Source organism: Rhinolophus ferrumequinum, chromosome X, assembly GCF_004115265.2.
Source record: "Rhinolophus ferrumequinum isolate MPI-CBG mRhiFer1 chromosome X, mRhiFer1_v1.p, whole genome shotgun sequence".
Lineage (NCBI taxonomy): Eukaryota > Metazoa > Chordata > Mammalia > Chiroptera > Rhinolophidae > Rhinolophus > Rhinolophus ferrumequinum.
Genome location: NC_046284.1, coordinates 4,146,849 through 4,172,925, shown reverse-complemented (window position 1 = coordinate 4,172,925; position 26,077 = coordinate 4,146,849). Strand labels below are relative to the sequence as shown.

Genomic DNA, 26,077 nt, shown 5'->3' with positions numbered 1-26,077 from the left:
GCCTGGCTATACCAGGCGTGCTTTTAATGATCTCAGGCATGCATTTAACCTCTTTGAGTTTCAGTTTTCTTCATCTGTGGGGTGGAAATGATGACAATATTTATTACCTCACAGGGTTGATGGTAACAACTAACTCAGTAGGGAGAGAGTGAAGTCAGATAAAAAACAGGGAAGCATTTTGTAAACAGTAAAATGATGTTATGATCTAAAAAACTATCCTTATTTTCCCATCATACTCTATTCTCCCCAGACTTCCATTTCCTTGTGTCTTGTACAGCATGGATCATTTAAAGTGATCACTCTAGGATGATTCTGGATAGTGTTGGATTGGGTAACTTCTTAAGCTCTCTTCTAGTTTAGGACTTTGTAAACTATGCTTTTTCCCACCCTTCCAGATTATCCCAACTTGGAAAATCATCTTTTAAGACAGAGTGGAAATCTGGAATTCATCAGTCTTGATAATGTCTCTTCAAGTGTAATCGGAGATGGTCCTCCTCCATTAAAGTTCTGGTGTCTGAACACTGTTCAAATAAATAGTAAAATGCAAATGACAGGAAATTGGCTGGGTTCTGAAATCTATTTTTGCTTAGGGTAACAATAAGCCTGTAAGGGTCACTGTGACTTGATTTGCTGTTTCTGCAATCTCACACTTATCTCAGAATTCTCCTTCTGCTTCTGCATTTTATGTTGGAGTTTCTTCCAGGTATCAGATTCAACTTGAAGCCCTCCATGTGTATCCGCATGGGCCATAGGCCCGAAATAAATTAGTCTGAGGGGGAAAAAGTGAACGCTTGTGGGCAAGAAGCAAGTATGCTACTAAAAACAGAATTTGGGACCACAGCTCTGGGCCTGGAAAAGTGACCTGTCAGCTTGTCACAGTTCACACCAGTAAGTGTGGGATGGGTTGGTGGAAATTTGTGCTAGCTGGCTGCATGAAAGAGAATAGAGAGAGTTGAGTCAGAATACATGTCTCTGTAAAGCTGAGTGTAAAAGAAAGTGAAAAAGAAAACACATAGAAAGAAAAGTGACTTTAGAAGTAACAGGATTATCACATGCTCGAATGTGAGAAATAAATTGGAGGTTTTGATTTCTCCTGAAATGTTTTTGAATTAAGTATTCCTTTTTGACTCCCAATGCAGCAGGTGCGTGAGTGTAGTCATCGCTTAGGACTGATTAATCAAGCATAAAGTTGTCAAAGGGGCTTGGTGGCATGCCTTGGGCGAAGCCATGCGATGAAAACCAAAGTCTTTACAGAGGTAGAGGATTTAGATAGAGGCACAGTTAAGCTAGGAGATGTTAAAAGACAATATTATACCTAAATAGGAAAGTGAGGTGATATATGAATTTAAAAGACAAATAGGAAACTGAGGTGATATATGAATTTAAAAGACAATGTTATACCTAAATAGGAAACTGAGGTGATATATTCAGGAGTGACACTTTGCTGATGTGGAGCCCACTGGAAGCCCTACTGTGCTGTGTGACTGATAATCGGTTTATTAATAAAGAACTTGAAATCAGCCACTTTAGGTGCATGTGGACATGTGAGGATCTGTGCCCACCACTGCAGAGACACGGGCTAAACAATAGGTAATAGTGTAAACACAATACAGGGAAATCCAGATTTATACAAAGAATTAGGGAGCCATTATCCTCATTTTCATTTTCTTGGAAGATTTCAAATAAGATTCCTTTTAAATAGGAAGCTCCCTGAATACATTTCAAATATGGTTTGATTTCTATACATTTACCTCGCTAGGAATTGTAAAATAATGAACATGTAACATGTAATATGAACATGTACATATGGACATAATGCGTTTCCTTTCCTACATTTAACATGCTTAAGAAATTATAAAATTGATTACATATCACATCATGTTTCCTGTTGATTTCTTGCTTTAGCAATATTCCTAGAGACAAGTAATTTTTTTATCTACTAGGTATGATGGGTAAGAGTGAAAATGCATCTATTTAAATTATACCAGAATCAACTACTTATAAAGATTTTTGTAATATTCTTATCACTGTAGAGTTTTGAACATATCTTAAAAAGAATAGTTAGTTACCTCTACCAACTGTGTTTCATTGAGTCGTTACTAGCAACTGATTTTTGATAGCTCTTGTTTTCAAACTATAGCAATGTGAATAAATGGAAAACTAAGAGAGCACAAGGAAATGCCACTGAAGCATTTCTATTAAAAAAAAAAAGTAAAATAGTGCCAAGGAAAAATAATATAATCGAACTACCCCAAATGTCTACAGCATAACTCTTTTACTTTGATCATGATACTCTAATTCTGTCTACTTTAGTCCATTCCCAGATGATTTAGGAATCAAAGTTCCAATGTTTCATTACGGTTAAGACTATTGTTTTACTTTTCACTCTAGTTATTAAAAGGCACATCATTTTAAATTCCCTTAGTCAGACTCCTTCACGTTTGATTTCTTTTTAACCTTTTTTGTTGTTGTTGTTGGAGCCCAAGTCATCTTTTTTGAAATAGACCTTCATCTTTAGCTTCTTCTCTGGCTTCTTTCCCTTACTTGATTTTCAGAACTTCTTAGACTAGTAGCTTTGGGGCTTCTATAATTGGTCCCACTAGTAAGTTTCTTTAGGTGATTTCTTAGTAATATGATCTTTTAAAAAAAAGACCCAGACTGTTTTGTTAAACAGCCAGCAGAATGTTAAACCATTTCATAAAACAATGGGAAATGCACATGGATTTTTCCTCAGTTATAAATGTTTTTCCCTAAAAAGTAAATTAATATCTTTATCACACTGAACATATTTTACAACACATACATACGTGATTTTAATTTTAGAAGGCACATAATGCATTTAAAGCAGTAGTTAATTAATTTTTTCATATTAATTTTTAAGAAAGTTGAATGTGTCTGCCTATTCACTTAACTCCAGGAATCAAAAGCCTTTAATCAGAGAGAACTGAAGAATGATTTGGACATTTTAGATCTTTGTTAATCTTTCGGAAGAGAGCCATTTCCAATGCAGTGGACCAATTATGGATAATTGCAGCTGTTTTTGCCATAATATATGTGGTAAACAACAGATCCCTGAATAAGCAGGTCTTGATAATACTATTATTTAATAAAAATTGAAAAAGAATTATCTCAACAACAAACATAAATGTTTCAACCAGACAAGTGTTTGTAGCTTAGCATTAACAAACCAAATCTATCAATCAATCATTCAATCAAACGAACAAAAGAACTTGTAGTGGTGGTTGTTTTTATTTTAAAGTACCACAAAAAATTTACTACAAAAACTTGCATCCAAATTGGTGTGAGAAACTTAAAATATTGGCTTATGCGACCAATTCACTCTTTAGCTTCTTCTTCCTATCTATTAATAATTAGGAAATTAAAAACTTCCCTACTTTTTCAGTTCCTAAATCATTTCCCAGTATAGAATTCGACAGATTCCAAAGGAAGACAGTTACCATTTCAGATCTGCACAAGTTGTGGCTTTCATTTAGACTAGAATATCTGTTGAAGTAAAATGACCCTCGCCAGTGCTTAAATCTGACTGTTAAGACATTCTGAGCAAACAGATTACTTGAAAGGTCTTACTTGGCTTGAACACGTAAAGTACTGTTAATGGATGCTGTGTCACATCTAACGCTTCCTTAATAATTCAAGATTTAGAAAACCCTCATACCGAATATTGATAAATTTAGCAATAAAATGAGCTTGAGAAAAAGAGGCATGGCCTGCCAAAGACTATTTTTTTTAACTTTTTAGAAAGGTTATAGGATGGTATATATAAATTTAGATATAATATCTATAAATACTGTACAATGGAAGGTATAATCTTAGTTTTGTAAAGCTATCTTCATATTTGAATCTAACTCAGATGAAGATTATTTTAAGTGTAAATTATCTTTTTTCTCTATGATTATTATTTTTTTGTATGCTTCCCATGGAATTCACAAAATGCATGGGAAGGACTTTTGACGTCATTGGTCATGAAATTTCTGATTTGGTGATGGATTTCAGAGAGTGACTGTTCCATCTATTCACTTACATTCAAACAGTGAAAGACTATTTATTCTAATCACTGTATATAAAATCTTATATTTTCTAGTGCTTTACTAATCCTGGGGATCTAGAATACCTTCACTCTTTTCCTTGTTTTGCTCTGGGTACTCTGGTTATTTAAAAAGTGTCTTATCTTTCTTCCAAACATAAAGAAGGGGATTAAAATACTATTAACTTACTACCAGCATAAGTGACATAAGTCAGACAAAGAAAGACAAATACTTATTTACTTCACTTACACATGGAATATAAAAAACGGTGAACTTATAGAGACAGAGAGTAGAATGGTGGTTGCCAGGGGCTTGGATGTGTGGGAGATGGGGTGATGATGGTCACATGGTAAGCTGCGTAAGTCCTGGGGGATCTAATGTACAGCATGGTGACTATATTTCGCAGTACCGTATTATTACTTGAATGTTGCTGAGAGAGTGGATCTTAAATGTTCTCACCACAAAAAAATGTAGTAATTATGTGGGGTGATGGAGATGTTAAGTAACCCTATTGTAGTAATCGTTTTGCAATATATATATGTATCAAATCTTTGAGTTGTATACCTTAAACATACACAATGGTATGCATCAATTATATCAAAATGAAGCTGGGGGGAAGTTACTACTAGCATAATGAAGCTCAGTGGTTCTCACTGAGGTCAAGTTTGCCCCCACGCCCAATTCTAGGACATTTCATTATGTCTGGAGATAATTTTGTTACATCTGGGTGGGACAGTGCTCCTGGTATCTAGTGTAGAGGCCAAGGATGCTGCTAACCTCCTATAATGCACAAAGCAGGCCCCCACAACAAACAGTTATCTAGCCCCAAATGTCAATAGTGTAGAGCTTTAGTAACCCTGTACAATGGAATCCAAGAAACTTGGAATGTAGTCTCAAGTCTGGCACTAACCACCAAATCATTTAACACTTCTCCGGGCCTCAGTCTTCTCATTGCAAAATGATAGATTGAATTACATGATCTTTAAAGAATTTTCCAGTATCAAATCATATAAACCCATGAAATCTCATGATGGTCTCTTTCCTATCAGGGAGAAAGTTTCCTTGATGACTCCACTTTTTTCTTTGTGTAGCCTACCAGTTATGTATTTATTTTGTTTTTCAATTAATTTTTATTTTTCAATTAATATATACAAAGCATTTTGAAAATCTATTTTATACAAAACTATATTGTTTTAAATATCTGATTTTAACAATAGTCTAAAAATCTACCTTGGGCTCCATATGCATTTAAAAAATATACTTTAAGCATATTGTTTACTTAAAGGATTCTGCCTGTGTTCAGTCTGTGTGCATTCAGTTTTCCCACACAATCCTGTAAGAAGCCAGCCAGATGGATAATTGGATTATTATGCTACATGATTTTCACATACTTATTTTGAACATACGTAGATCAGTGAGCACCATACATTACATTCCATTTCTCTGGAGAAACTGGTTGTGTCATTCCTGCAGAAATCTCATTGAACAGCCACGTGTGGGGATCTTTTCTCAGGCAGTTCAAACAATAACGCAGTCCCCAATTTGTGCTGAAAAGTAATGATTGCTTTAAGAGCAGTCGTTCTGGTTCTCTCTCTAGGTAGCATAAGTCAAGCATTGTTCTATGCAGTGAAATAGAAAGATAAGTGACTTGCCCCAAATTACGTAGCTAGGAAGTAGTTTGCTCAGGGAGTAAACTTCTTCAAAATATTATTTTATGAAAATGTAAGAAAAGCTTCTGGCACCTCTCTTGATCGGGGGTCAACAAACTTGTTCTGCAGTGGCCCAGATAGTAAATATTACGCTTCCTGGGCCATATGGTCTCTGTCACAACTGCTCAACTTTGCTGTTATATCACAAAAACAGCTATAGACAGCACATAAACAAATGAGTATGCCTGTGTCCCAGTACAACTCTCCAGAAAAAAAAAAAAAAAAGGCTAGCGGGCTGCATTTGATGCTTGGTCCATAATGACCCCACCCCCGCTCCTGAACATTCCCTAAGGTCCCATGACCTTGTTTGATATCTCCATTTGCCCTTCTTTTCACCCTTTGGGAGCATAGCTAAGTTGAAAACAATTGCAGTACTTGTAATAAGAACAGATTTATAACACTGGGATCCTCAGATCACCAGAAATTAAGCTCCTGAACTTTTACCTCATAGCCTGGGCAGTGCTCTGAGTTGCTCTGTCCCAGCCCCACCTTTGGCCCCTTCACAGAAGCTGACACACAGGCTTTCCAGAGATGTATCTGATGCTGAATGCACTGCAGTTGGCTCCTGGTGGCCCATGACTATCTGCTCACTGCTCTGGTGACTTCCTGACAGATGACTGGGGGCCCTACTCTTCCAACACAGAGCTGTCTGCTAGTCATGGCATTGAAACCGTACATAGCCCTTGCTTTTAGGGTACGTGTGTTCGAGCAGGGCTTGCTGGAAGAGGAAAAATAAAATGATCTAACCAGCACTTTGTAATTGGACATGGATTCCTTCTGGATAAAAATCATCTTGGCAGACCAAATAGACATTTAGTAGTGGAAGCTTGTTGCAAGGCACATTTGACCAAGTTCAAGATGCTTTTCCTACCAACTTACCCACAGTGTTTACGGCCTTGGGCAAGTCATTTCTCTGTGAGCCTTTGGTCATTCATCTTGGAGAGGGGGTAATCATCTTAATTATCTTTCAGGATTCTTCTGAGAACTGAAGGAGAAAATGGATGTGAAATTGCCCAGCACTGCCACATGTAAAGGAGAGGGAAAAAACTGAGATAAATGTGTCATTCGGACAGCAGTACACAAAGTGTGGCAAATCTGCTGCTTAAATGAGCATCTCCTATTGCTTTTTGTTTTTTGGTAGCACTTCATAGCAACTCATTTTTCTTCTGATTAGAACAGTAACCTTTGGCCCTTTGCTGAGTTTACCTATAATAAGGTAAAATAATAAAACAATATTTGAACTAATGTTATATTACATTATATTAGTTCAAATATTACTTTAATAATATGGTATTATTTGGCTCCAACTAGAGTCTCGGCACTGTTCCCACTGTCGCATCAATTTCTCCACTTTTTTTCTACTCAAGGCAAAGTTTGAGGCAAAGAATGTTCTCTTGTGATGCTAAGACAGACGTGATGGTAATTTATGTATCAGCCATCCCTGAGTGCCTAACTGTGGAATGAACACAGTAGAACCCTTGGTCTCAGAGAGCTCAGACTAGATCCATGCTGTCCAGTATGTAGCCACTAGCCACACGTGACTATGGAGAACATGAAATGTCACTAGTTCAAATAAATATGTGAGGGATAGAGTGGGATATGAAGGGAAATACCCACAGGAAGGTAGCCAAATAAACCAGAAATGGTAGTAATTGGAGAAAAGGGCTATCTACAGAGGGTGCCCAAAAAATGTATACATATTTTAAGAAAGGAGAAAACTATATTACAATTGTAATAGTCAATATATACCGATAACAAAAGATGAATACAAGTCACGTTTGACTTCTGCAATTACAAGAGGTGCTCAAAGTGGTTACCATCAGTGTAATTCTAATACAGTTGTTTCCTTTCTTAAAATGTGTATACATTTTTTTTTTTGGCACACTCTGTATAGTTAAGGAGGTGGGTAGTGTGTGTGGCATTACCTGTTCCTATATATACTGCTTTTTACCTACTTGTGGCTTTGGTGGATGCAGTCTCATCTCTAAGTTATATAGGTAATGATGCTAGGTAGATATCACGTGTTAGAAATTTAGACTGTATACAATTACTTACTCATCCATAAGAGTACAGGACAGTGGGAAATAATTTGGTTCTTTAGCTAAATGGGAACTGCAAGAGCTTAGTGGAAAGATTCATGGCATAGTGAATTCACCCCTGAAATTAGACCCTGAGACTGCTTTTGATTTAAATGGCTGGTTGGGAAACTGGATTCAGGTCACTTAGTTTAGGAAGCCCACTTTGAGCAATTTGTAAATCACTAACACTGTGCTTCAACGTTGCAGTCTGTATCTGTCTTCCAGTTATTAGAATGGAAGATCCTTGAGAAGGGTGATAGGTGTTTTATTCATCTCTGAACCTATACTTGTCCCTCCCCCCTTGTGCCTAGTCCAGGGCCTGGCACCAAAAATGTGCTCAATAAATGTTTATTCTAGAATAAAAATAACAGAAATCCATGAAGTTTATTATTTGACAAGTGAATATAATTTTAAAGTCATTTTTCTACTACTTAGAACTACAAGTAGATTTTCATTTTAGAGACTTCACAGTACTGATTAATGTATTTCAAAATAAATGTGAAGCTAAATGACAAATCTGAATGATGAGTTGGTTTTATTTATTTACTTTATTTGTCCAAAACAGGATTTTTACATGTTATTGCCTACAGAAATTGTGAAATAAGTTATGATAACTCATAATATGGAATACTATGAAGCCATTAAATCAGGCAGCTATGCATATACTGACATACTATATTGTTGAGTGAAGAAAGCAAATTTCAAATCAGTATGTTTAGTATCATCTGACTTTTGTAAAAAGAAAATCACTACATTTGGATGTGCATAGCACATGTGTTTATATGTGTGTACAAAAAGCTGGTGCAGAATGTACCTCAGGTTGTTAAAAGTAGATCCTCCTGGGGAGTAAGATGGAGAAGGGTTGGGCCTCAATTTTTACCCTATACACCCTGCATTGTTTGCTTTTCAAAACAACAATGATTATGAATTGCATTTGTAATTTTTTCAGAAAATTATTTTAAATTCTGGTACTAGCAATAGAGCAGTTCACTACAAGTTTTAAGTGAAACAAAAGTAATTAGGAGGAAAACCAGCTTTGATTAAATTGGGGATTTTGGGGACATATTTGTCTATCAGTTCAGCAATGGTCACTTGAAAAAGAAGATTATTCAACAAACTCTGCTTAGTTCTTATAATTTTTCTAACAGCACATCTGATTTTTTTTTGGTAAAAAGAGGTATTTTTATATTTTTAGTTATTTAAGTTTCAAGTGCAAATTGTGTGTGCTTTTAATGTAAATTAAATGGACGACTTCAGACATATCACCACAAGATCGGGGGTTATGCAGCAGCTAATAGTCTGTACCTTTTCTAGTTATTTATTCATAAACTGGGGGAGAGAAACACATTTTGGGCCCTTTTCCTTCCCAAATAATTCCTTGTCTTTCTAGTACAGTTGTAAGCTGATTGATAGTAAAGCTATGTATCTTGTACCTTGTATTTATATCTTAGGATTTCAGGTTTGAAAGAAATCTTACATGCCATCTATTCAGTCCAGTCTGTCTTCTGATGCTTGGAATTCCGTTGCAGTAGGAAATACTAAGTGTACAGAGTAGGCACTCAACAGTGTAGTTATTTAATTATTCAAAAAGGAGATTTTTTTAAAACCTCACTGTATAGTAGGTACTTTTAGATTTATTATTTTCTTGTTTTCAGACCTGCAGAAAACTAAAAAAAAAAAAAAAAATTCTCGTTCAGATTCAATGTTTCTGTGATTGACTACTTCATTGGTTTCATTTTTTCAGCTCCTGTCATTAAATATAGATCCTTGAAAAGTTCACCTTTAACCCAGAAGAATAGTGCAGAGTGATACACGAGAGTTAGAACCATCAGCTGTTTCAAATGAATGGGAGCTTGTAAATGATTCAGTCCAACCTCCTCATTTTACAGATGGGTGAACTGAGGTCCATAGAGTTAAGTTGAAATAGCCGTGATCTCTTTAAAATTTCCTGTAGACCTTTTACATGGCCATAAATAATATGTAATTAAAAATGATAACCCTTATTTCATATTTATCATTCTGTTTTAGAATAATAAGCTAAATCATGTCTGCCCAGTCCATTTTAATACAAACATATTTTACCCAGATTGAATTTTTGTATTTTTTCCAGAATGTTTAAAATCTGTCCCACCTAGTTAAAAATCCTAGCCTCACTAATATCTCACTGTGGTGGGCAGAATTCTAAAACTGCCCTAGTGCCCCTGTCCTGATATGATCCCCTCCTCTCTGAGTCTGAGTAAAACCTATGAATGTGATATCATCCCCATGATTACCTTATGTTGTATGGCATGGTTGGCTTTACGAGGGGTCTAGTCACAAACGCCCTTTAAAAGCTGGGACTTTTATTTACCTGGTAACAGAGAAATTTGAAGCTTGGAGGGATTTCATGTGCCCATGGCTTAAAGATGGAGGGAGCCACATGGAGAGTGCAGCTTTAGGAGGTGAACCCCAGCTGACAACCAGCAGTGAATTCGCTCAACAACCAGTGAACTTGCCCCATAACCGCCATATGAAAGATCAGTCTGGTTGACACCTTGATTTTGGCTGTGTGAGAGCTTGAGCAGAGAAGCCAGCTGAACCCACTAGGACTTCTGACCTACAGAACTATGGGATAATAAATGGGTGCTATTTTAAGTTGCTAAATTGGTGATAATTTGTTGTGTAGCAATTAAAAAAAAACTAATACACGATGTGATCTAAGGGTAACCATTTATTGAAGGTCTTGTGCCTTGGTTTCCCTTTGCCTGTCCTAATGGAAATATCCTATACTGCTTTGAAATTGTACTTGTGAATTGGGGCCTGCCCCTCTTCCTCCTCCCAGTGTCACTGAGCCAAAGCCAGAGCCTCTGCGATGGCCACAGCTGCAGGCACTGTGGCTTCTGGAGTTACAGTGCATGACGGAGTCATCAAAGGTTTTCATGATGTGAAAGTAAGGAAATCTTCTACCCAAGAGGAGATCAAAAAAAGAAGACAGCAGTCCTCTTCTGTTTGAGCGATGACAGCAGACAAATAAAATTGTAGAGGAAGCAAAGTATATCTTGGAGGGTGACATTGGTGACAATGTGGAGGACCCCTATACATCTTTTGTGAAGTTGCTACTCTGAATGATTGCCGATATCCTTTTTGTACGATGGCACATACAAAGCAGAAGAGTCTGAGAAAGAAGACTTAGTACTTATGTTCTGGGCTCCTGAAAGTACTCCTTTAAAAAGCAAGATGATTTATGCTAGCTCTAAGAATTCCATTAAAAAAATTTTACAAGTATTAAACGTGAGTGGCAAGTAAATGGCTTGGATGACATAAAGGACCGTTTGACACATGGAGAGCAATTGGGAGGAAATGGCGTAGTTTCACTTGAAGGAAAATCCTTATAAAATGACAGTCAGATGCTGTCTGGATCTTAAGGAGCTTCCGTGTCTCCAGTTCAGTCGATTGAAATAGTATTAGGGTTTTTTTGTCCTCCTCCCACTGGATCATTCCAACAAAATGAATGAAGGAAATATTATTTATGTAAGCAGCTCATCAGTGATTGCCATTCGACTCTTTCAAACTGTTACCAAGGAATGCCTTCCCATCATACTTCAGCCAAAACAACTGCTTATATGCTTCCTTTGCAGCAAGTGCTACAATGTATATGATTGTCAGTATAAATAGCTTAGAATACTGGAAAGGGGAAGCTAATTGAATGCCTTGAAAGCATTATCCACTGGTCAGATGGTAAACTTTATTTAGAATTATTTATGGTTGTACTCGATTACAGTTCTGTGAGGCTCCAGCATTCATACACCTCACCTGCCTTGGCAAGTCTATTTTTGTGACATGGAAGCACGGATATAACACTATGCATTGGAAGCTCTTTTTTGTAATGAGTTGAACTCTTCACCCCTGAAAGGAATGACAGTTAAGTTGTGTTAACTTGTGTCATCAATTTATCCTAGTACCTCGGTGTTCATCCCTGTTACCTGCATATCTTCTTGAAAGAAATAGCTGATATTAATCCCTTTTTGTTTTCCATTGAGTGTATGGTACTGAATAAGTGTAGGAGTTCTATGTTTGCCATATAAGTCTTGCAACATTAAGGTATTTTGAATATCAGTCATGATGGTGATTTCTGTAGAAAAGAGCCTTAAATGGAATGTTGTTTTTGAGATCAAACTCCCCACCCTTACATAAATGGCCATGTTGCAATAAAAAGTGTGACATATTAAAAAAAAAGAAACATGACTTCCACAGTAACGAAATGTGTATTATTAATTTTGGTGATGTTACTAATAACAATTTTGATTCTTCCTGGCCTATAAAAAATCATTTTCCTACAAAAATAAAAAAGTAAAGGAATGTAATTTTGCACTAGGTAGACCTTCCTTCAGTGTGATATTAGGATACCCGGGCCATATGCCTGCCATTCTACCGTAGCAGAGACAACATGAAACCTGGAAAACTGTCCATTGGCGTCATATACTCACTGAGAATTCACTCTGTACCTAGCACTGTAGTAAGCTCTGTAGATGGTACAAAGGGGAAAGGAATCAGACATGGAGTTTGCCTTCAAGTAATGCATAATGTAGTAGAAAATAACATATGGGGTCACACTAACTATACTCCAAGGTAGGAAGTAAGTGCTCAGTGCCTTTAGATGAACAAATAAAGATTGGTAAGAGTTCAGAGGAGGTTGCCTGTCAACTGAGCCTTGAGGAATAGTTAGGATTTGAATAGCAGGAGACAGAGAAGGAAATGCATTCCAACTCAAGAGACAAGCACAAGCAAAGGTGTTTTAACCTGGGTCACATACGGGAATAACTAGTACCTCAGTATCACTGAAATGTAGGTTGCATAAGCGTAATAGGAAATGAGTTTGAAAGAATGGATTGGGGCCAGATCATGAAAGACCTTTCTTTCTAAGTTAAGGAGTTTGGACATTATCATGTGTTTTTCAACAGAGGGATGAACTGATCATATTTGTGATTTAAAAAGAAAATTCTGGCAGCCATGTGGATAAAGGTTGGTGGTGAAGTATGAAGGATGATAAGGCAGAGACTGGAGACAGGGAGACCTACTAGGAGGGAAAGGAAGTGAGAGATGATGAAGACATGACTTAGGAGAGTGGTTTTGGGACAGAAGAGGGACAATGTTTTAGGGGAGTCACCAGGGTAAAGTGGACATAGTAACCTAAGGAAGCAAAGTTCAAGAGGTTTATAAGTGCAGAGACAGGTGGAAGACACACAGCTAGGAGTCAGGATTAGTACCTAGACAGTCCGGCTGTGGATCTCTTGTTTAACCATTAGCGTTCACTCCTGAGAAGGTGGACAACAGGAATAATCAGGGAAAGCGCCCCTGTATCTGCAGTGTGACAGGAGCAGCACTCCCACCCACCCTGCAGCTGCTGTTTGAGTGCAAGCTAAAAGTTGCAGTGGGATGTAAATGTGTATGTGTATATACACGTGCTGCACATGCACTACTGCTAGGAATGAAAATGGGAGCATATTAGGCAAGGCCATTGCAGTGGGGTCTGTGAGCCACCAGCACTTACTGCTCCAAAGAGAGGCCTTAGCGGTCTAGATCCGTGCACTGGGCATTGCCACACTTGACACACTCATTGTCCTCTGAGAGCATGGGGTGAGTCCGTTTCCCTACGCCTAAAGGTTTCTTTTGGAATCCACATTAGTTTGTTCTGCGTCTGCTCTAAAGATTTGCTAACTCTCTGCTTGCCACTGTTTCTGGCCCCTGGCATGCATAGCCTACTTCATTGGGAAATATGTAGCACTTACAAGATAGGGGCTTGGGAGGCTTCCCAGATAGTTTATGGAAGGATTTGTAACATGCAATCTTAGGATCATCCATATAGATTTCGCTGGGGTGCCTGTTGCAAATGCAGATTCCTGGGCCCCACTTGAGACTTATTGATTGAGGTTCAGGAATTGACGTTTGTAATAAGCATGGATCTTTTTTCAATAAACATAAAAAATATTTGTTTTATTTATTTTTGTTTGCTGTTTGAAATCCCCAAATAAGTTAGTCATTGTGCCAGAATGATGAAAGCAGTTATGGTATTGAATATGTTTCTCTGAATGACACCTTCTCCCAAAGATTCTGATATATATCCCCCTGCATCCACCCTGTTTGATAATGCCCCATCGGGACCATGTACTTAAAGAATGAAAGTAGCTTTCCCTACTGTTGTTGAAAATTATCTCTCTTGACTTGTAACAGCTTGTGTGTAACTGTGACAAGATCACGCCAAGTTAACATTAATATCAGCATATTCAACCACTGCCAGAAGAAAGGTGGTCCTGACCTTAAAGGAAATTAAAATAATTCTTCTGTACATTTCTCCTTTTTCTGTGAAACTTTTATGCTGGTAGTACAATGGTTTTCACTGCCGACCGCCATTGTGTGCCTCCAGAGGAGGGGGCTTGACTTGGTGATGGTAACTCAAGACGTTTTTTTAATGTTCTTTGCAAGATTGATTGTCACCGCCTCCTCGGAACAGTCTCCTTCACTTTAATCCCTCAGTGACCAGTGTAAGAAAGGGAACCTTATGGTTTGGAGCTGGTTAAGTGAAATCCCCAAATAATGAGGACAGCACCTTCTTCTCTGGGAATGAATTTGGTAGGGATTTCAGTACATTGGAAGGCACCAAAGTCTCAGCGTCAGGCATGCCCGAAGGATTCTCCAAGTAGACTGTGTTATAGAGGACACTGTTGGGACTGCCTGTTAGTGTTGAGAAAAGATGTGTGTGTGGTTGTGGGATGACTCACCCTTTTTGCCTGGATGGTTCCACTTTCATTGTGGAAGACTCTGGAGGGTCAGTTTGATGTGCACATGTGTTCATTCCACCTGGAACGTTCTTTATGAGACAGCATTTGTTGAGTGGTTTACCATTTTGTTTTACAGCCACTCCGCAGGCTATGAAATGGGCATCTGGCCTGTTTATTTGTCTGAGGGAAGCAGTTTTTCCCTTCTTCATAGCTGCCAAGCAGCAGAGGGGTAACTCAGGGGAATCATATGATTTCCTTCCATTTCTCCAGAGACTGTTCAGGAACTGGACAGGAACATCAAATCTGAGCATTACTGGTTTGTATTTGCCCGAAACTGGACACTCTGGATACAATTGTGATACTCTGTGTTTCAGGTAATGTAATGGGCAGCCCATTGGCACCCCTTCACTGAAGCCAGTTAATCCAGTATGTGTGTGTTAATGCTGCCACATGCCAGCCACTGTGCTAGGCATGCTCTTAAAAGATGATACAAATTTTTGTCCTCTAGGTGTTCTCAGTCTAACAAGGAACATAAATATATAAACAAATTGCTATTTTAAAAAATGTCATAGTGTATGCGAATATACGGTACTGAAAATGTGACTAATTCTAAGGGAAAAGAGCGATAATGGAATGATTTCCGAGGAGGCCAAGTGCAGGGAAGAAGGCACTGCAGACGCAGAGACTAGCACAGAGCATGCTAGGATGCTGGGTTCAAGGAAACGGCAAATAGTCCAGTGTTGCTCAAGCAGAATACAGGAAGTTGGTACTATTCTATGCTAGGTTACAAAGGGCCTTGATTGTCATCCTGAAGGTTTTTAACTTTAGCTTTGTCTGGTGAACAGTCTTAGAGGGATTTTAAAAAACAATCTGCTACATATTGAGTACTTCTTATGTACCAGAAATTGTGCAGGAAATGAATAATTTCTTCTCTAACATTAGTTTTCCCCATTGAGGCTTGGCAATTATTCTTTTGTAAGTCATCAGAAGGATTTTAAGCAAAGGTGTGACCTGGAAGATTTGCATTTTCAAATGATGACTTGGGAAGTGATACGCAAATTGGTGAAATAGAGGTACTGAGACCATTCGGGAGGCAATTGCTTAAAGTGTGGAAAAAGGGATGGACAGAATATATATTGGATGGTTCTAGGGATTGCCGATATGTCAATCTTGAATGAAAGAGTTGGGGCCTTCTATCGGCTCTTTGTACATATCATTAACATATATGAATACAAAGAGATAGCCTGGGGTTTTTGAAAGAACGTGAAGCTGGGAATTAGACCATGAGCGTTCAGGGGCTGGCACTACTGCATAACTAGTTGTGAATCCATAGGAATCTTGCTCTTCTTTGAGCCTCAGTTTCCTCAACTGTTAAATGGGAGCTTGAAAGTTTCTAGCTACTTCCTGGTGATGGGGAACAATTGCAATGATGGGCGTGAAAGACAGTATGCTATACAAATTCTGGTTCTTGAGGCAGCTGTTGTTACTTAATGTACTGAGTATGGTGCCTATCTCACAGAGTTGTTATGAGCATCAAATGGAATAATGGATCTGAAAGCATTTTGTTAGCTTTAAAGTGTGACCCAAATGTTAAGAATTAGTAAAAATAATAAAAGGGAACAATTCATTCCACATCCAGATGTCCTGTCTCCACTGTGACTCATGTACTCATTCAGGACTGTGCATAAGAACCTCCATTTAAGTTGCACAGGCTTCATTCCCACACACAACAAAATCAAGTGGGACAAGAATATTCTATGCATTGACTTCTTCCCTGTCAGATTTTGGCTATGGCACTGACACAAGCAGATACCCATTCTACATGAGCTGTCACCAGCCTTGTGCTCACAGCTGGTCACTTTGCCCGAGTGCACACTGAATTTGGGTGCAGGCCCCTAGATCCAACGGGAACCCCAAGTTTCCTTCCATTCAGATTGGCCACACACACCAGTCTTCTTCAAGTTCTGCGCTTAACAGGGCCGCAGGTTTTTCACAGACCAGCGATCACCATGACACCTGGTGTGATCTGTAAATCTAGTTTCACATTGCTTGTGGTCAGTGTAAACACCCTATCAGGCAGACCCCCGCCACAGTTTGCTATTTCCAGTGGAGTTCACAGTCACATGGAAATTCTGCCTTTAGTATCAATGAAATGAAGGTAAAGGTGAGAAGTCAGAGTATCTCCCACCCCCACCCTGAAATTTTAAGATAAAGAAGTCTTCAAACCCTCTGTCCCCTTGTTTATTTCATCAAAAGGATCTTCCTAGCTCAATAGCCACCTGAGTGCAGTGGTTACTGTTCTAGATGGTGCTCCTATAAAACATTTCCATAAACACAGAAATTCTATGGTAAACACAGCCATAGAGTAAAAGTGCCTTAATGTACCAAACCGTTTTTCTGTTGTTAGGCATCGAATTGCTTTTTCATTTTTAGATATTATGAATAACTTGACAGTGAATATACCTCTGTATGTAGCTATTTGCCTTGGTTGAATTATTTCTTAGGATCAATTTCAAAAACTGAGCTTTTGGGTCCAAAAGTATAAGCAGATTTGGGGGTGGGGGGACCCTGTAGTGTATTGCCATAATCCTTTCAAAAAGGTTTATATTAACTTAAAGTGCTTTGAGCAGCATATGATTATACCGGTTTCACTGCAATCTAAACAGCACTAAACATTATCAATTTAAAATTTTTATTCTACCCTGTTTTCATTAAAAGATATCTTATGTTTGATTGAATTTGCATTTCCTTTTATTATTGGTGACGATGTGGTTTCCTACCTAGCTTTACTTTTTCTTGCATGAAATTGTGTATTTATATCTTTCTTAATTTATAGTTTGATTTCTTAGTGTTTTCCTTACAAATTTGAATGATAAGGAAATTGATATAGTGCATATATCAAATTTTCCACCAATATAACCTTTAAAATTGTGTTTTCTTACACAATATAATCATAATCTATCCTCCAAAATGCTAGAAACATTTAATTAGGCACCAAAGTGTTTGAAAATCATTTTAAGATTGTTTGTATGCCACTTTTAAATGTTAATTTAAGGATCATAAAAAGACACAATGAGAATGAAATCATTTTTCAACAACGGGCATTTAACTCTTGGGAAACAGAGGAGACATGTAGATTTCTACAGACCAGAAAGGAAAGAGGGATTCATCGTTTCATACGGCCTCCCAACTCCCTAACCTGTAAAGAGACTTAGCAGCTTCAGGCTCTTAAATATTTTTAGGCTTATCTGGTTGCTCCTTTACCTAAGACACATCTGAATACCTTGAGGCAACCACCCAAATGAATGTGCTTTTGTTAATTCATAGGGGCCAGTCCTGAGGGCATCCAGAATCTTTTGAGGTCCTGGACCTGGTGTCTCCTCGACTAAAACGGGAAGTCAGTGGAATCACAGCTAAATATTAGAACATTTCACACGTCACACTAATTAGTTTCTGAAAGGTCTCTCTCCTGATAGGAGGAAACACAGCAAAGAGGAACTTTTGGTAGACTGTTTAAAGTTGGCTTGATGTTTTTTCATTAGGGTGTGTGTGTGTGTGTGTGTGTTTATTAGTTTCAGGTGTACAAAACTAGATAGTGATTAGACATTTATATACCTCACAAAGTGATAACCCCTATAAGTCTATTACCCATCTGACACTGTACATAGTTAGAACAATATTATGGACTATATTCCTTATGCTGTACTATATATCCCCGTAACTATTTTTTATAGTTAACATTCAATATTGTTTTATATTAGTTTTACAAAATTATCAAACAATACAAAAGAATATGAAGTGATCAAAGTTCTACTCATGACATACCTTACTCTCTGCACCTTTCAGTTTTGCTCCTCATGGGTAAGCACAGAGACCTGTTTCTTATGTATGATTTCCGAGATTTTCCTTGCATATAAAAACATATTTATATAGTTAAATACATGCACATTCTTTTTCACAAATGCTAGCACCCTACAATTACTGTTTTGCAAGTTGATTTATTCACTTAATTAACAGATCTCATACACTTTTCCATTTCTGTATATATACTTACATATACTGGGGATGCCAAAAAATGTATGCAAATGGACACTTTGGTCAACGTTGCTCAAGCAGTAGTTCCCCGTAATCAGAAGTGTCTGGACACTGATGGTAACCACTTTGAGCACCTCTTGTCATTGCAGAAGTCAAACGTGACTTGTATTTGGGGCCAGCCTGGTGGCTCAGGCGGGTAGAGCTCCATGCTCCTAACTCCGAAGGCTGCCGGTTTGATTCTCACATGGGCCAGTGGGCTCTCAACCACAAGGTTGCCAGTTCGATTCCTCGAGTCCCGCAAGGGATGGTAGGCTCCGCCCCCTGCAACTAAGATTGAACATGGCACCTTGAGCTGAGCTGCCACTGAGCTCCCGGATGGCTCAGTTGGTTGGAACGCGTCCTCTCAACCACAAGGTTGCCAGTTCGATTCCTCGACTCCTCCTGCAAGGGATGGTGGGCTGCGCCCCCTGCAACTAGCAATGGCAACTGGACCTGGAGCTCAGCTGCGCCCTCCACAACTAAGATTGAAAGGACAACAACTTGACTTGGAAAAAAGGCCTGGAAGTACACACTGTTCACCAGTAAAGTCCTGTTCCCCTTCCCCAATAAAATCTTTTTAAAAAAAAATAATAACGTGACTTATATTCATCTTTTGTTATTGGTGTATATTGAGTATTACAATTTTAATACAGTTTTCCTTTCTTAAAATGTGTATACATTATTTTGGCACCCTCTGTATATTCTTAAAGGCTTCACAATATTCATTTGTATGGATGTATTGTAATTTATTATGTCATTTCCCAATACTGATGGATATTTTGTTTATTCCTAACTTTTGTGATATTAAAGTAGCGCTGCAATTAACATCCTCAAGAGGCAGTATATGAAGTGCTTAAGGGGAATACTAGCTCTGGAGCCAGACTATTTTGGTTCTCATATTGGTGCCACCAACTCCATATTATACGTCCTTGAGCAAATTCCGTAACTTCCCTATGCTTCAGCACCTTCCCATGAAAATATTGAGATAATAATGGTCTCTACCCCATGGTACTGCTATGAGGATTTAATGAGTTAACAATACACATTCAAAACTGAAGTATTTATACATTAAGTGCCAGGCACATAGAAAATGTAACAATTGTTAGTTAAAATGATGTTATTCCTTTTTAGCATATTTTTGCAAATATAAATTCTTAGTTGTTAAATAGCTGGATAAAAGAGTGTATGGATTTTGACTGCTGGTAGATATTACCCCTTTCCCTGCCAAAAAAACCCTGCAAATATTAGATATTACTAAACTTTTCAATCTTTGTAAATATGGGAGGTAAAAAAAGCAGTTTATCATTATTTTCGGTCTCTCTTTAATTATGAGTGAGCATGAGCATCGTTTCACATGTTTATTGGCCATTTATATTTCTTTCCATGTGAACTAGCTGTTCTTGGCTTTTGCTAATTTGTTGTTGTTTGCTTTCCATCTGTTTCTTATTGATTTATGGAGCTCTTTGTATATAAAGGAATTTGGCTCCTTGTTATATGTGTTACAAATAGTTTTCCCAATTTATCTTTCAACTTTGTTTATGTGATTTTCTGTCCAGCAGTCTTGAATTATATAGTTAAATTCATCATTCTTTCTTTTATAGCTGCTGAGTTTGGAGGTCATGCTTTGAAAAGTCTTTCTAGGTGGGTTTGATTTAAATCATGCACTGGAAGTATTTTTGCCAAAAGGCTCAATTATGGATTTAAGAGCTAGAAAAGATCTCAGCGGTTGCATAATTCAATATTTTTCTCGTCATATCTTTTGAATTTTCCTTTGCAGAGGAAAAGAAATTTAGTCCCAACAAAGGGAATGAACTGTAAAGGTTCCACAGGAGGTTGATGGTAAACATTTAGACTTGAACTCTGGGCTCTTGATGCCCATTCTAGTGATCATTCTGTTTAACCAGATTGTTTCAGAAAAAGAGCTCTTTTTTTCCTTCAAAAAAAAAGAAGCATATTTAAACAACTCAAATATGGAGTTAACTTTTAAGGAAGTACATAACACATTTTAAAACAAAGATTTATTTTTACTTTTCAGATTAATTTTTACTTAGAGAAATACCAGCATATGTTCTGTTAAACATAAATCATATATGTGTTTAAATATTTAGCTGAACAAATGTGCAAATATTCTAGCCAATGAGACATGTCTGTTTTCTTTTTTGCTTTCTTAATTATTTTAGTTATGAGTGTGAAGTGTGGGTTTATTTTCATAGAAATCAAGTAGACTTTTATTCTGATAGATAGGAGAACTGAAAAGCCTTGGCTTGGCTGCTAATTGCATTCTTACCTTCCTTTCCCTGGCTTTGGCAAAGCCTGGGATTAAATCTAATTCCTTTTAAGTTGTTTGGGACCTTAGACAGGGTGACCTGTCTAGAATGCAGATCTGTCCAGATCATTCTCCATTCTAAAGCCCTCTCATGGATCCTCAATGGCTATAGGATAAGGTCCAACTTGCTTACCTTAGCTTACTCACTGGAGCTATTGGACCACTAGCACCCATATGCAGTCTTCCAGCCTTACACTTCTTTTTGTACGTGCTGTTTCCCTATTTGGGGCAACTTTCTACCTGCCCATCTGCCTTCCCGGCCAAAGCAATATAAATAAACATTATTTCTACTACTTCTGTGAAGCCTTTTCCAATCTTTCCACTTCAAGACTAAGTGTTCCGAAAGGCAGGACTTCCAGAGTGGCAATTCAAGGATCGTGGTGGCTCCTCTATGCAGCAAAACAGCCATTTAACTGGTAAAACTATAAAGAAAAAAGCCATTTACGATTTCTGGAAATTTCCTAAGGACATACAGCAAAGAGAGAAACTAATTCAAGAAAATCTATTGAATCTTGGTAAGAAGAATAGGAGTGTGTGGCATCTGAGCCATGACCTACTCTCATCCCCACCCCTAGCTCCATGTGATGGAAGCTGTTGTTTGGGCAGGTGAGGCTAAAAAGATGGGACATCCTCTCCCCCACCACTCCTACTCTTGGGCAGTAGTTTCACACCCAGAGGAGCAGGCCATCAGCATCTCTGATGCCCCTTAGCCTTGTATTACAATACACTATTCTAGGCAGGCACAGCTGAGGGGTCTAGAGATCCCTTCTATCACCCAGTTTCCACGTGTGTGGGGGAGGCTCTGTGCTAGTGGTTTTAAGCCAAGAATACATGATCACTGATTGTGCCTTCCCCAGCTCATACATAGGGTGAAGGTTCTATACTGGGAAAGGCAAGCCAAGAGAACTGGGGGCTGCCATCACTCCGCAGGGTCCAGATGAGTCACTCTTGGAGAAGCAGGTCAGGCTCCCTGGCCCCCAACTACACTGCAGTGACACAGAGGTTCTGTCAAGTGGGGAAGGCAGGCCATTAAGATGGAGAGCTTCACAGGTTTGCCTGAGGGGACTGACATTATTTGAAGCAGAGCATGGAGAAGTTCATGCCTAAGGGCATTTTCAGAAACAATGGAGATTTGGTGGTGAGCAATTAAGAAGCGATTGGTAGCTCCATCAGACTAGTAACAACAAGAAAACACAAGACCAGCCAGAAGGTTGCCAGAGAAAACAAGGAAAAGGAACAGCCAAGAAGAGGCCTTATGGGTTACACTCATTTCTGACTCTGTGGAGTACTGTGCACATGTGCTAGGCTGCACCCACTAAGGAGAAATGAGAGCAAGTTATGGGCTAGACTCTAAAGCATTCTTTAAGCCACACACAGATGCATCAGTGAAATGCAGAAGGCTTAAGGCTGAAGATGCTTAAGTACAATCTTTGACCAAACATTGTCTAAACAATATGCTACTCTGACCCTGGCGCAACTTCTAGGAAGCCAGGTTTAATGACAAAGTCATGCTTGTCTCTAGTGGAATGGAAAACTGTGCCCAAAGCTGCACCCTCTGAAGAGTGCCCAGACAGAACCTCCGAGATGCTTGTCCCTGGCTGAATGTGGGGCAAAATCCAAACTCCATATAATACAATGTTACTCACTCATAAATAGGAATGAAGTACTGATACTTGCGACAACTTGGATGGACCTTGAAAATGCTATGCTAAGTGAAGGAAGCAGTCATGAAAGGCCACATACTGTGTGATTTCATTTATATTTACTGTCCAGAATAGGCCAGCCCATCGAGACAGAAAGTAGGTAAGGTTCAAATGCGCTTTGGGGAAGAGAGCATGGGGAGTGACAGACAGCTAATGGGTATAGGCTTTTGTTTGGGGGGAGATGAAAATGTTCTAGAATTAGATAGTGGTAATAGCTGCACAACTCTATAAATATGCCAAAAACCATTGAATTGTATACTTTAAATGGGTGAACTTCATGATATGTAAATTACATCTCAAGAAAGCTATTAAAACAACTATGCCTCCTTGCCCCCCACCCACCCCCCTGCACGTTTTCACCACTCTATATTCTTCTCAATAACTGTTTGCCTGTGATGGCCTCAAGAGGCAAGGTCAGCTGCCTGCTCCTTCCTGGGTCCCTGGCCCATAGAAGGACTCAGTTGCTGCCTTTTGAATGATTATGAAGACTATGATAAAGTTGCAGCAAATACAGAACGCGGCAATGTTGTTATCTATATGCACATCTAAAAGAGACCTGTTCCATGGTTAGAGGGGCTCATTGTAGAAAATGTGCGTATCCGTTAGCATACATGAGAATTAGTATATCTTATATTAAAACTCTCAATTTTGATTTATGCTTTTATAGAAGTATGCTCTTTTTCCCTTTCAAATTCCAAACAGCATCTTTTCATGTTTTTTTTTCAGCTTTTAGCCTCCACCCCTCGCTTATCAAGGAGTAAAAATGGAGTTTCAAGATATAGCTACATTTGCTTCCAACACTGGTATGCAGATGAAATTACTGTAACTCGGTCAGGATTTCTGAACATGCTACTAGTTGTTAGCTGCTGCTGGGCTTTATTTTGGCTTTGTGTGATACAGTGAAGGAATAGTCAAGTGGATCTGGCCGCTACTTATTGCTGTTTCTTATCAGTTCCAAAACCTTAGGCAAGTTACTATGTCTCACTGTGCTTCAATTTACTCATCTGTCATCTCTACCATGCAATGTTGTAGAAACAATAAATTGTGATAGTTTATATAAAAGCACCTAAAACACACACTGAACATAGGTTATGGTGAGGATGATGGTTGTGGTGATGATAGTAGTGATGATGATGGTGAAGATGATGGTGGTGGTGGTGGTAGCACTGATGGTGGCTTATTTTGTTACTTAGGGCATATTACACACCAAGCACTATGCAGAACACCTGACATGGATTAGCTCACTTAATGCACACAATAGCCAGGTAGCTAGATATTGTGAATACCCCCACTTCACAGATGGGAAACTGGTTGATCAGTAAGTGTGGCCGTAGGTATTACAGTGCTGGCATGTAGTGAGTATTAAATAAATACTACCTGCCTTCCTTGCCATGGCTATTTTTTCCTCTCTCCATCCAAGTCACTTATAGATGTTCAGAGACCACTCTGTTTTTATGTGTGTATAGCACAAATATCTAGGCAAATTGTGACTAGGACATTTAATGAAAGTGAAGCACAGGGTCCCGGGAAGCCCAGTATTACTTAGATCCGTGAAAGGTCCCCAGACCACTCTAATCCTCACTAGATAGAATACAGTCCTTTTCAGCTTCAAAATTGTGCGGAAAGCAAGAACCATCATATTTCAGATCCACTATTTCCTAATTGCCTAAGAAGTACAGAGAACAAAGAATAGCTTTCCAGGGCAGAGAGAAGAAAAAAATCACTGTCCTCTCCTAACAACTTCTTAGAAGGGGCATTTCATTTTCAATTGGCCTGGTTATGCTTCTTGTAGTGTTATGTTCCCTTCTCCTCCCCCTCAGATGGCAACTCCTACCTGTCTCTTTGCCATGCCTGTTTGTTCCTAGGAGAACAGCTGAAGTTTGCTTCTTGAAAGAAGTTGAAGGTAGTATAGCTCCCTTTGCCAGGAACATACTAACCCAGCTTTCTGCAAGCTGTGTTAATTTGTTTTCTCATTGGTTCATTTGTTCATTCATTCATTGATTCTTTCGTTCATTCTTTCATTCATTCAATCATTCATTCATCCATAGATTCGATAAATATTTAACAAACACTAATTAGGAGCCAAACCATGTGCTAGGTGTTGGGGATAGAAGAGTGAACAAAACAGAATTCTTGCTACTCTCAAGGAAAGGATAGATTAAGCAAGTAAACTAGGAAGCACCCTAGCACTTATTTTGAAGGCTAAGTGTCTGGTGCTCCTGATCGATGATCACAAAGCATTTAGCCTAAGTCTAATCCTCCTTCAGAAATAGGGCATTATTGAACCAAATATTCAAGAGTTAATCATTTGTAGAATAAATCATGGGATCCTAGAACACCAATGCCAGGAGTGAGGCATCGGAATGGAATGAGCACGGAACATATAGTCAGAAGTTATTGTGTCTAGGCCCAACTCTGGTTAAGATACTTATCTCCTTTGCCTACTTTTGCTCGTCTGGAGAATGGGGTTGTGGGGACAGAGTCCCAGAGAGCAGTTTCCAGGCTCTCGGCCTCACATGGAAAGGTGCTGACTCGGTTATTAGATGGTCATCAGCTGTAATCAGCTGTGCTTGGGTGGCCATCAGCTGTTACCTGTTAGCCATTAGCCACTAATATAACTGCCGTGGCTACGCTAGGGGGTTGGTTGTTGGTTGGTTGGTGGGTTGGTTGGCAGGCAGAGAAGCAAACGGCGGATTGTGCGTCATGTGGAGCCTGCTTCCTGTGTCTCCAGCCCAGCCTCCAGTGAGAATATAGTGGTATGACTCCCCTATCTATGGCTCCGTGGGTGTTCCTTTTTGGCCTCACCATATCCTGCGTTCTTATGTGGGGAGCGGGACCAGAGACCCCTCATGACAGGGGTTAATGAAAATCTTTACATCACAGGGTGTTGGGGAGCTTAAATAAGACATTTCTCGGTCACTCTGTGTCCCCTTATCCTGCTGTACTTATCAGTATCTAAAAGCATTTTTGAGTCTTTATTATGTTTACTTCATGTACCTCCCTCAAAATGGAAGACTCCATAAGGTAATGAGCATCTCTCTGAGTTGTTTATCGCATCCCTAGTCCAATGGTGCCTGGTCTATGGTAGGTACTGGATATGAGTAGATTTTTGACATAACGGATGATAATGAGTGTGAAGGTGTTGTTACATTTATGAAATTCTGTACATATAATAGTTGTGGAATTAAAGGTCTCTAATCCAACCCCCTTGCTTTATTGATATCAGAAGGTAGTTTGGTATGTTATAAAGAGTTCTCGATTAGGAATTAAAACTAGAGTTCAAATTACAGCCTTGCTACTTTCTAGCTGTTCCACTTTAGACAAGTTACTAAACCTCCCTAAACGTCCCCTGATTCATCTGTTTGTTTCACAGAGTAGTTATG

The 26,077-nt window shown here is 38.7% G+C and overlaps 1 protein-coding gene and 1 pseudogene across 1 annotated transcript in view; both read left to right on the top strand.

The window, feature by feature from the left end:
- The window catches only part of AR (androgen receptor), a 172,004-nt gene that overhangs the window by 45,518 nt on the left and 100,409 nt on the right, over positions 1 to 26,077 (top strand). The gene's annotated exons all lie outside the window — the stretch shown is intronic.
- On the top strand, positions 10,685 to 11,207 carry LOC117024445 (cofilin-2-like; annotated as a pseudogene).